The sequence below is a fragment of the Somniosus microcephalus genome, chromosome 10 (assembly GCF_052327205.1).
Source record: "Somniosus microcephalus isolate GS21.2 chromosome 10, FLI_Smic_1.0, whole genome shotgun sequence".
NCBI lineage: Eukaryota > Metazoa > Chordata > Chondrichthyes > Squaliformes > Somniosidae > Somniosus > Somniosus microcephalus.
This window is the reverse complement of record NC_140996.1, coordinates 210,390,134-210,402,190: the sequence shown is the minus strand read 5'-3', so window position 1 is coordinate 210,402,190 and position 12,057 is coordinate 210,390,134.

The window sequence follows — 12,057 nt, the reverse complement described above, 5'->3', positions numbered from 1 at the left end:
TCAGGACCCTAGTCTCTGAGTCAAATACTCCACTCTCCATCTTAATGAAGAATTCTATCATATTATGATCGCTCCGCCCCAAGGGGCCTCGCACAACAAGATTGCTAATTATTCCTTTCTCATTACGTAATACCCAGTCAAAGATGGCCTGGTCTCTAGTTAGTTCCTCGACATATTGGTCCAGGAAACCATCCCGTATACACTCCAGGAATTCCTCCTCCACAGTATTGTTGCTAATTTGGTTAGCCCAATCTATATGTAGATTAAAGTCACCAATGATAACTGCTGTGCCCTTATTGCACGCGTCTCTAGTTTCCCATTTAATGCCATCCCCAACCTCCACATTACTGTTTGGGGATCTGTATACAACTCCCACTAACGTTTTCTGCCCCTTGTTATTTCTCAGCTCTACCCATACAGATTCCACATCATCAGAGCTAATATCCTTCCTTACAATTGTGTTAATCCCCTCTTTAACCAGCAATGCTACCCCACCTCCTTTTCCTTTTTGCCTGTCTTTCCTGAATATTGAATACCCCTGGATGATGAGTTCCCAGCCTTGGTCACCCTGGAGCCATGCTTCCGTAATCCCAATCATATATCCGTTTACATCTATTTGTGCAGCTAATTCATCCACCTTATTATGAATGCTCCTCGCATTAAGACACAAAGCCTTCAGGCTTGTTTTTTTAACACTCTTAGACCTTTTAGAATTATTATTTACTGTGGCCATGTTTGATTTAAACCCTTGATTTCTCTGACTGCCACTTTTGCTTTTCTCCTTGTCTTTTGCTTCTATCCTTGTTTCCCTTTCCTCTGTCTCCCTGCACAGGCTCCCAACTCCCTACCATTTTAGTTTAAACCCTCCCCCAATCGGAATGGTTGGGGTGGGGGAGATTGGAAGGGTCGAGGGGGTAGATCAGAAGGGTCGTGGGGGGCGGGGGGGTGGAGATCGGAAGGGTGTCCAATCGCTGGGGGTGGGGGGGGTGAAGCAGGTAAGTTGGATCTAGCAGGTAAGTGGAAAGGTGCTTAACTCCTGGATCCAGCAGTCCTCACCTCTCTTTAGCTGCCGGGTTTCCAGAGGCCTGGCAAATCCGGCCAGCCAGGGTTAAGTTTAAAATGGTGGTTAAATCTAAGGCACGCAGGCTCATTATAATATTTAAATGAAAAACCTGCCTCCTGTGAGCGGGTTGGTTGCCCAACCCCCATTCCGGGTTGGGGTCGAGTTTCAGATTTTTAACATTTTTACATCCCACCTGACTCAAACCCACCCATTTTTGGTGGGTTAAAACTCCCCCCATTGAGTCTACAGCACAGAAACAGACCATTCAGCCCAACTGGTCCATGTCGGTGTTTATGTTCCACACGAGCCTCCCCCCACCTTTCTTCATCTAAGCCTATCAGCATATCTTTCTAGTCCTTTATCCCTCATGTGCTTACCTATCTTCCCCTTAAATGCATCTCTGCTATTTGCCTGAACTACTCCTTATGGGAGCGTGTGCCACATTCTCACCACTCTTTGGGTGAAGACATTTGTCCCACCTTATATTTATAACCTCTAGTTTTGGACAACCCCACAAGTGGAAACATTTTCTCTACATCTACCCTATCAAACCCTTTCATTATCTTAAAGACCTCTATCAGGCCACCCCCTCAGACATCTCTTTTCTAGAGAAAAGAGCCCCAGCCTGTTCAGCCTTTCCTGATAAGTATATCCTCTCAGTTCTGGTATCATCCTTGTGAATCTTTTTTACACGTTCTCCAATGTCTCTTTGTCCTTTTTCTAATATGGAGACCAGAACGGTGCACAGTACTCCTAGTGTGGTCTAACCAAGCTTCTATACAAGATTAACAGAACTTCTGCTTCCTCTAGAAATGAGCCTCAGTGTTTGGTCTGTATTTTTTTTAATGTGGCCTTATTAACCAGCGTCGCTACTTTTAGTGATTTGTGTATCTGTACCTCTAGATCCCTATGCTCCTCTACCGCATTCAGACTCTTATTATACAAGCAGTATGTGACCTCCTTATTCTAACTACCAAAATGCACCACCTCACACTTATCTATATTGAAATTAATTTGCCAATTACACGCCCATTCTGCAAGTTTATTAATGTCTTCCTATATTTTGTCGCATTCTTCCTTTATATTAACGACACCTCCCTATTTAGTTTAATTATTCCCAGGCTATTCTCTATTTGGAAACATTTAAAATGGCAATGTTGTTCTCAGTACATTACACCGAGAGACATTTCACTCCAGGCTTCCTCTGAAATTAACTGATGGGAATGACTGAGTGTGCTGAATGTAAATGAAGGACATATTCTAACAGGGGTCCTGAAAGGTTACGGACATGAAGCTAACAGTAATATCTCTCTGCATAATTTTTCCTGTAGTATTCAATAATTCAATGGGTAATTGGAAATAACCACATAATAGATCTCTTCTCTTTTCTAGCCTGTGAAATTTTTGGCATCCCATATGACCTTGCAAAGCAATAAAAATAAGCACAAGCACATAAAACTTAAGTAAACAAGCTAGGCAAGAACCAATCCTCAGTGAGGCATGTCATTCCAGGCTTCATCTATTCAGCTGTTTTTCTTCTTTCAATCTCACTTTGTGTTTCTGTTTTTCCCTCTCCTCTCTTGAAGGCGATGACTGATGCTGGGTTTCAGTTCCAAAGGCAATGACAGCCACCATTCAATACCTCACCTATATATGAGCCTAGGTACTGAACATCAGCAACTATTCTACAACGTAGGGCATCCCTTGCTGAACCCGAACCCGAACCTGTCATTATTTCATGTCTAGACACACGCACACAGTTATTACTGGGAGGGAAGGGAAGGGGAGGGAGTGAGGGAAGGGAAGGGAAGGGAGGGAGTGAGGGAAGGGAGGGAGTGAGGGAAGGGAGGGAGTGAGGAAAGGAAGGGAGTGAGGAAAGGAAGGGAGTGAGGAAAGGAAGGGGGGAAAGAAAGGGAGGAAAGGGAGGGAGGGAGGAAAGGGAGGGAGGAAAGGAAGGGAGGAAAGGAAGGGAGGAAAGGAAGGGAGGGAAGGAGGGAGGAAAGGAAGGGAGGGAAGGAAGGGAGGGAGGGAGGGAGGAAAGGAAGGGAGGGAAGGAAGGGAGGAGAGGGAGGGAGAGAAGGAAGGGAAGGAAGGGAGGGAGAGAAGGAAGGGAGGAAAGGAAGGGAGGAAAGGAAGGAAGGAAGGGAGGGAAGGAAGGGAGAAAACAAAGGGAGGGAGGGAGGAAAGGAAGGAAGGGAGGGAGGGAGGAAAGGAAGGAAGGGAGGGAGGGAGGAAAGGGAGGGGGGAGGAAAGGGAGGGAGGAAAGGGAGGGGGGAGGAAAGGAAGGGAGGGAGGAAAGGGAGGAAAGGGAGGGAGGGAAAGGACGAGAGTGAGGAAAGGAAGGAAGGGAGGGAAGAAGGAAGGAAGGAAGGAAGGGATTTGCGTTTATATAGCACCTTTCTCGACCTCAGGACACCGCAAAGTGCTTCTCAGCACAAGGAAGTACTTTGACATGTAGTCATTGTTGTAATGTAGGAAACACGGTAGCCAAATTGCACAAAGCAAGATCCCACAAACAACACTGAAATGAACGACCTGATCATCTGTTGTAACGATGTTGGTTGAGGGATAAATATTGGTCCGGACTGTGAGGAGAACTCTCCTGCTCCTCTTTGAAATAATGCCGTGTGATCATTCGCCTCCACCCGAGAGGACAGATGAGGTCTCGGTTTAATGTTTCAACCGAAGGACGGCACCTCTGACAATGCAGAACTCCCCCAGTACTGCACTGGAGAGAAAGCCTATGGGCCCAGGATCGTTATGTCCCTGTGGGAGTTTGCTCAACAAAGACAACCAGTTAAACTCGCATGATTCAGTAAGGCCAATGCATGTAATTAGAATAAACTTCTTGTGCCATTTTCAGGAGTGCACAGAGTGCTATGAGTGGCAGTGGGCAGGTATAGCTGCTCCTTGGCAGCTGTTGGCCTCTCTTCAACCCGGTCTGGCCTTTCGGCTGCAGTAAATCTGCAGTGCCAGCAAAGGAAAGTGGAGAAGAAAACATGGACAAAACTGCCCCATTGAAGATCACAGCCTAAACCTTCTCCTGGCAGAGATGCAGCAGGGGAGAGTAACTGTTGGATCCGTGGCTCAGTGGATATGCTGTTATTAAATAATCACACGGATGCTGTACATTAACAATAAACAGGTCTTTACTGGAGGAGGGTAGTCTCAAGACTGGGGGTACAGAGGCATGCGCAAAGCTTATATACAGGTGTGGTCACTGCCGGTACTACAGTATACAGGAGCTGTAAAAGTAGTTCTGACTTAAAGGCACATACACTACAATTCCTCCCCTTTTAGATTAGTAGTACCCCTAATATTCAAATAACAATTAACATTTCAACATGTACATTAAACAACAAAAGTCCATTTATAGATTCAGTCTTTGGGGCGGCTTCCTGACCCTTTCGGGATAGCGCCTTTCCGGAGGTTCTTGTTCTTGGTGCAGAGGCGATTCTGACCCCTTTTCATCGGGTTCCACTGCTACTGGGTCTGAGGTAGATGCTACCGGTATGTCGGGTTCATCCCCAGGTACTCGAGACATGGGGTTGACGCGTTCCTGTGACGCTAAGATCTGATCGACGTGGCGTCTCACAATGTTCTCCCCGACATCCACTGTGTACATTAATGGCCCCTGCCTTATACATATCGTTCCGGGTTGCCATTTCTCTGTTCGATAGTCACGGGCCAAGACTGGTTGCCCTACATTGAAGCTCCTTGTCGGCTTCTCATTGATGTGCTGGAATTGTTTGTCCTCAACATTTCTTCGCACATTTGGTCTGAGCAAGTCCAGACGAGATCTCAACCTTCGGTTAAAGAACATCATGGCCGGGGTCTGGTTGGTAACTGCATGTGTCGCGTTTCGGTAGGCTAATAAGAAATTGTCCATCTTACGCTGTAGTGGAATTTCATCATCGCACATGGCCTTTATCGCCTTCTTAAAGGTTTGTACGAACCTCTCAGCTGGATGATACGGGGCGGATGTGTAATGCCTTACCCCATTCCTTCTCATAAATTTTTGGAACTCGTCGGACACAAACTGTGGTCCATTATCAGAGCAAATCTGCTCTGGCAAACCATTTCTGGCAAATATGGTCCGTAGGACTGCAATCATTTTCTCTGTAGTGGTTGAAGACATTTTTATCACCTCAGGCCACTTTGAATGAGCATCCACTGCTATTAAGAACATTGAGTCCATGAGTGGACCAGCGAAATCAATATGCACCCGTTGCCATGGAGAGGAGGGCCACTCCCATGGGTGTAGAGGGGCATGTGGTGGTGCATTTTGGACCTTCTGGCATCCTAAGCAGCTCTTAGTTAGGTCTTCGATTTGTTGATCGATTCCCGGCCACCACACATAAGCCCTAGCAAGGCTTTTCATTTTCAGTCCCCCCAGATGACCTTCATGTAGCTCATTTAGCACTCTCTCCCTTAACTTGGGTGGAATCACCACTCTGGATCCACACATCACTGTCCCCTGGCATACTGACAGCTGTTCTCTTCTGGATGAGAATGCTGGCAACAGTGAGTCGCCATGAGTTGGCCATCTCCTCACCGTCAATTCATATACCCGAGACAGCGTCGGGTCATTGCGGGTCTCCTTCTCTATATCCGCGTTCGTTACTGGCAATCGTTCAATTATTGACGAATAAAATATCTCGATAGGGTCCACTGCTGGTGCTTCCTCCACAGTAGGCAGTGGCAGGCGCGATAGCCCATCAGCGTTCCCATGCTGTTTCGTGCCTTTATATTCTATTTCATATTGATTCGCCCCTAGAAACAGGGACCATCTTTGTAACCGCTGTGCAGTCATCACTGGAACGCCCTTCTTAGGATTAAAGATGGAGACATGTGGTTGGTGGTCAGTCAGCAAGGTGAACTTCTGCCCATGCAGATAGTGGTTGAATTTTTTTACTCCCCATACGAGGCTGAGGGCCTCCCTGCCAATCTGGGCGTAGTTGCGCTCGGCTGAGGTTAGTGACCGAGACGCAAAGGCTACTGGCCTCGCCAACCCATCTGGGAAATTGTGCGACAGCACCGCTCCAATACCATGGGGTGATGCATCACATGCCAAACAAATTCGTAGTGCTGGGTTGAAATGGGCCAACACCTCTTTTGATGTGATCAATTCTTTACACTTCTGGAAAGCTCATCTACGTTTGTCATCCCACTTCCATGGTACCCCTGTTTGCAGTAGGGTGTTCAGTGGGTGTAATACCGTAGACAAATTTGGTAAGAACTTGTGGTAGTAGTTTACCAGCCCGAGGAACGACCTCAGTTGTGACACATTTTCCGGTGCTGTAGCCTTGACTACTGCCTCAAACTTGTCTGGGGACTTATGTAACCCCTCTTCATCGATGACGTGGCCACAATACGAGATCTGTTTCTGGAAAAACTCGCACTTGTGGCGATTAGCTCGTAGCCCATACTCCTTTAATCTGGTGAGCTCCTTCTCCAAGTTGGCGAGGTGATCACCGTCATTTTCGCCCATGACCAAGATGTCGTCCAAATAACACTGGGTCCCTGGAATCCCTTGCAGGACCTGATCCATCGCCCTTTGCCAGATAGCCGGAGCCGAGGCTACTCCAAACACCAGCCGGTTGTATTGAGAGAGACCTTTATGAGTGTTGATCGTAAGGTATTGTTTCGAAGCTTCTTCTACCTCCATTTGCAAGTACGCCTGGGCTAGATCAATTTTGGTGAAGCGTTTACCTCCAGATAGCGAGGCAAAAATATCCTCAATTCGTGGAAGCAGATATTGTACCGTGTGAAGGACTGGGTTCACTGTCACCTTAAAATCCCCACAGATGCGGACCTTCTTTGGTTCCCCAGGCGTATTACTCAACGACCTCTTCATTACAGGAACGATGGGTGTAGCCAACTCGCTCCAGTCCACTTTGGACAGTACTCCTGAACGTTCCAACCCTTCCAGCTCTGCTTCAACAGCTGGTCTGATCGCATAAGGCACTGGTCTGGCCTTCAGAAACTTTGGGCTTGCATTTTCCTCTATTTTAATCGTTGCTGTTATTCCTTTTAGTGTTCCTAGTCCCTCCTGGAACACTTCTTTTGCGTCAGTTAGCATTTTTGACAGTCGTCCAGGTGTGATGTCGTCATCCTTTTTGGCCTCAACCTTCAGTGCCTGTATGGAATGCCAATCTAATTGTATCTTCCGGATCCATTCACGTCCTAGCAGTGGTGGTCCTCCATCTGGCAATACATATATATCCATTTTAGGTATTTCCTGGCCTTTATATGTCACTTTCACCCTTATTTTTCCTTTGGGGTAGATTTTTTGCCCTGTATACGTCTTCAAGACAATCTCTGTAGTTTTCAAGGGTATGTGTGAAAATAGCCGTTTGTAGTCTCTTTGATTTATGACTGTTAGCGCTGACCCTGTGTCCAATTCCATTTTCACTTGGACTCCGTCTATCTTGAGTGTAACCCAGATAGTCTGGTGATCCTCCATTTCTGTTACCTTATGTAGTTTCAGACAACCCAGCTCCTTGATTCCGGAGTCTGTGTCACTTTTCTGTTCGTCTGAACCACTGTCCATCACCTGGTGTACCTTTTTGTACTTCTCCTGTGGAGATTTCTTACTGTTGGTTTTCTTCCCAGACCTGCAGACTCTTGCTATGTGTCCTGCTTTCCCACACTGTCTGCACACTTGGTCCTTGAACCAACAATCTTTCTGGTCATGTGTTGTTCTGCCGCAGCGATAGCACTTCCCTGTTCCATAGGACATTTCATTGGTGCCATATTCTTGCGGTCTCCGTTGTATCTCTGCAGCGCCCCTTGCGGCTGCTTCGTGTGATACTGCCATACTGAAAGCCTTGTCCAGCGTAAGGTCCTTTTCTGATAGAAGCCGTTTCTGGGTTCCTTCACTTTGTAGCCCACACACAAACTTGTCCCTTAATGTATCTGCTAGTCCTGCTCCAAACTGGCAGTGTTTCGATAGCTTGCGCAGTTCCGTTAGGTACTCAGCATTGCTTTCGTCTTTGTGTTGGTTCCTTTTATGGAACTTAAATAGTTCTGCTATCAGCAGCGGTGTGGGGTTTAAGTGGTCCTGTAGGATTTCTACTATGCTTTCAAAATCCTTGTTTACCGGCTTCTCTGGGGTTATTAGATTTCGCAGTAACCCATAAGCTTTTGCACCCATGGAATTTAACAGAACCAGTGCTTTATTAGCATCTGGCACTTCATTCACCCTGCAGTACACCTCAATACGTTCCACATATGTCGCCCAATCTTTGACTTCATTGTCGAAAGTAGAGATACTGCCACTCTTCGGCATCCTTGGGTGTGAGTTAACTGTCAAAAATGGCGCCTCCCGTGCTTCCCCTTCTTCTCCGTTGGCACAAAATGGCGTCTCCCGCGCTTTCCTTCCTTCCCGCGCTCGCCCTTCTTCTCCGCTGCGGCTTCAAAAATGGCGTCTCCCGCGCTCTTTCTTCTTCTCCGCGGCTCAATGGCGTCTCCCGCGCTCCCCTTTCTTTGCCCCGCGGACCCTGTTCAGCCCGTGAGCCCTGGCTGTGCTCTGCGCGTTCTTCTTTTTATATTTTCCAACACTGCTCAGTCTAGAACCCGGCTGTTTCTCTACGCTCTCTCTCTCCGGTTTGTTTTCTTTTTCTCGACGCCGCTCGGTGTTAAACCCCCGGCTGCGCCCTGCGCTCTTCACCCTCTGTCTTACCCCATCGACGCTGCTCGGCTTTCTCTCCGCCGTCGGTCGGCTCCAGCCGCCGCTGCTCGGGAAGGGTCTGCGCTGGACCTGTCGTCGGTCTCTTGCTGCTCGTCGTGGCTGGGGAACCAAGCCCGGCTCTCCACAGCCTCCCCTGCGAAGTTCAATCTCTGCCTGACTGCTGGGCGGTTGCTCATGGTCGACGCCCGTGTTCCTGGCCTCGACTATTTTTTTTTGTTTTGTTGCAGGTAGATTCGAATCGACACTCGTCGCCACTGTTGGATCCAGGGTTCAGTGGATATGCTGTTATTAAATAATCACACGGATGCTGTACATTAACAATAAACAGGTCTTTACTGGAGGAGGGTAGTCTCAAGACTGGGGGTACAGAGGCATGCGCAAAGCTTATATACAGGTGTGGTCACTGCTGGTACTACAGTATACAGGAGCTGTAAAAGTAGTTCTGACTTAAAGGCACATACACTACAGTAACCATATTTGAGACTGAGGGTGACTCTACATTGCACCTCAAATGGCAGGAGGTGACAGATCGAGTCGATGCCGTCTCCCACATCCATAGGTCACATGGATGAGAACAAACACTGCACTTTTGACCTGATGCAACCTTAGTGAAAAAACATGAGAAGAACCACACAACCTTTCACACCTGCACCTCCGTCTCCATCTGGCTGCAAGTTGAGATTTGTGGTTTGCATCCAAAAATGCTTCTAATAAAGAAAGAACTTGCATTTATATCACGTTTGTCACGACCTCAGGACGTCCCAAAGCGCTTTACAACCAATTAAGTATTTTTGAAGTGTATTCACTGTTGTAATGTAGGAATTGCAGCAGCCAATTTGCGTACAGCAATCTCCCACAAACAGCACCGAAATGAATGACCAGATAATCTGTTATTAGTGGTGTTGGATGAGGGATAAATATTAGTCAGGACCCTGGGGATAACTCCCCTGCTCTTTTACAAAATAGTGCCGCAGGATCTTTTGCATTCACCCGAGAGGGCAGACGGGGCCTCGGTTTAATGTCTCATCCGAAAGACGACACCTCCGACATTGCAGAACTCAATCAGTGCTGCACTGGAGTGTCTGTAATGTGGCACATAGCTTCTGTATGTTACCTGCCCAAATCAAACTGGTACCTGAAAGTATTTGAATGTCTGTTTGCCCTGCATTTACAGAAGGTAGGATGTAGCCTGTGCGCTGAGCACTGGGGTGACTGTCTCCGCTTTTCTAAATTACTAGCATCCATAACTGGGAAAACTACAAGCTGCGAATATGCAATTTCACAGTGTGCCTTCCCAGCGTGTACGGAAGGGCAATTTTAGGTTTTGTATAGTTTTAAACGGCAAGACTTCGCACAACCACGGGCAGACAAAATGGACCAGAGCCAGACTTGCCAACTGAGAAGATGCAATTAACATAAGGCGGTATCTTGCAAACAGTTAGAGTAGAGTTGATTGAGGGTATGGGTCAAGGAGAATTTGTCGGCTTCATGTAGGCACAGCATGCATAGCATCCTCTTTCATTTAATTTTCTTGCTGCCCTTTCAAGCTGAGACCACGGCAGATCTTGCAATGCATTTGCACTGGAGCTCAGTGTTGAAGCATTTCATACAGCACCATTCTAATATTGTTTCCACCTCAACAGTACCAGTCGCACATTCCTGATTACACAGCCATCACCTCAAAGGTATCATAGACACATAGAAGATAGGAGCAGGAGTAGGCCATTCGGCCCCTCGAGCCTGTTCCGCAATTTAATGAGATCATGGCTGATCATCCAAATTCAGTACCCAGTCCCTGCTTTCTCCCCATATCCCTTGATCCCTTTAGCCTTAAGAAATATATCCAACTCCTTCTTGAATATATTTAATGAATTGGCCTCTACTGCCTTCTGTGGTAGAGAATTTTTAAATGTTATCAGTTGACAGGAGAGTCTAGCCCTAGTCCTGAACCAATGGCACTCTCTAGCTTCACTCTTATATCTCTCATACCCTCATCTCATCCTTGAGACCAACCTGCTGCGCCCTTTATAATACTGAACAAAGCCACCCTGCCTGCGCGGTTTACTGCTGTTGGTGAAGAGACGAAATTTATGAACGCCGCGATATCTGGCAGCCGTGGGAGTCAAACCCACGTACCCGAAGAGACTGGAGCCTTAATCCCGCGCCTTAGACCGCTTGGCCATGCTTGGGAGATTCAGATAGTCAGGAGGGAGCACATGGTGAAGCATGTTAAAGAAGCGAGGAGGAGCGGGGGGCGGGGGGCGGGGGGGTGGGGGGTGTTGGCGACAGTAGAGCCGCAGGCTCCAGGCGAAAGGAGACAAATCCTCTGTTGTTCCTCAACTACAGACCAGAAGCTGCCTAGAAATGAGGGAATATCATAATTTACTTTTATACTTATTTTGGGGTGTAGGAACAGCTTCAAAGTTACACAATTTTTCTAGGGGATCCAGGCACACTATGGGTTATTCCATGCACCCCATGCTGCCTTCGAGGCTAGGCTATGCTCACACAGAGTGCGGATTGGAAATAAGGCTGTTGTAGCCCTGATTCTCCGATCGGCACTCCTTGGGAGCACGGGGTTGTGGAATTGCCTCCAGTGTCTGCAGCCGGCAGATAAACAGAAAGATTAAGACGCGTTAATGTTCTCCAGAAGTCATCTGACTAAAAGCTCATTTTAGCCTTTAGCAGGTCAAAGAGGTTCGGGATTGACACCACTGGCTACATTTTCCACAATTCGCTAATTAAAGCAAGAAAAAAAAAGATGTAAGCATGAACTAGAGAATAAATTGCTTTACATTTGCAACTATTTTACACAAAAATTAATGAACAGAGGAAAACACACCCTGTGAGAAGTTTCAGTAAAGGTCTTTTGATTGCTATGTGTAACCAGATTATAAGGATCTGCTAATAGAATTATTGAAATACCAAAGGAAATCTTGAAAAGATGTATTTTGGATGTCCGTACACAGAGCAATTAGAGAAATCAAACGTCGCTACCTAACCTTCCCCCTTCCCACCCCACAACACACACTCCCACCCTATGATCATTCCAGTGGCCACTTGAGGCGCCAAGATAATAACAAGAACTGTCAAAAGGTATTGTCATAGCAATGCAATCTGTGTGATATCACAGGCAGCACCAACCACTCAGTCCACAGCTCACCCAATACAGATAAAACACTTACATTTATACAGCGCCTTTCACGACCACCAGACGTCTCAAAGCGCTTTACAGCCAATGAAGTACATTTGAAGTGGAGTCACTGTTGCAATGTGGGAAACACAGCAGCCAATTTGCACA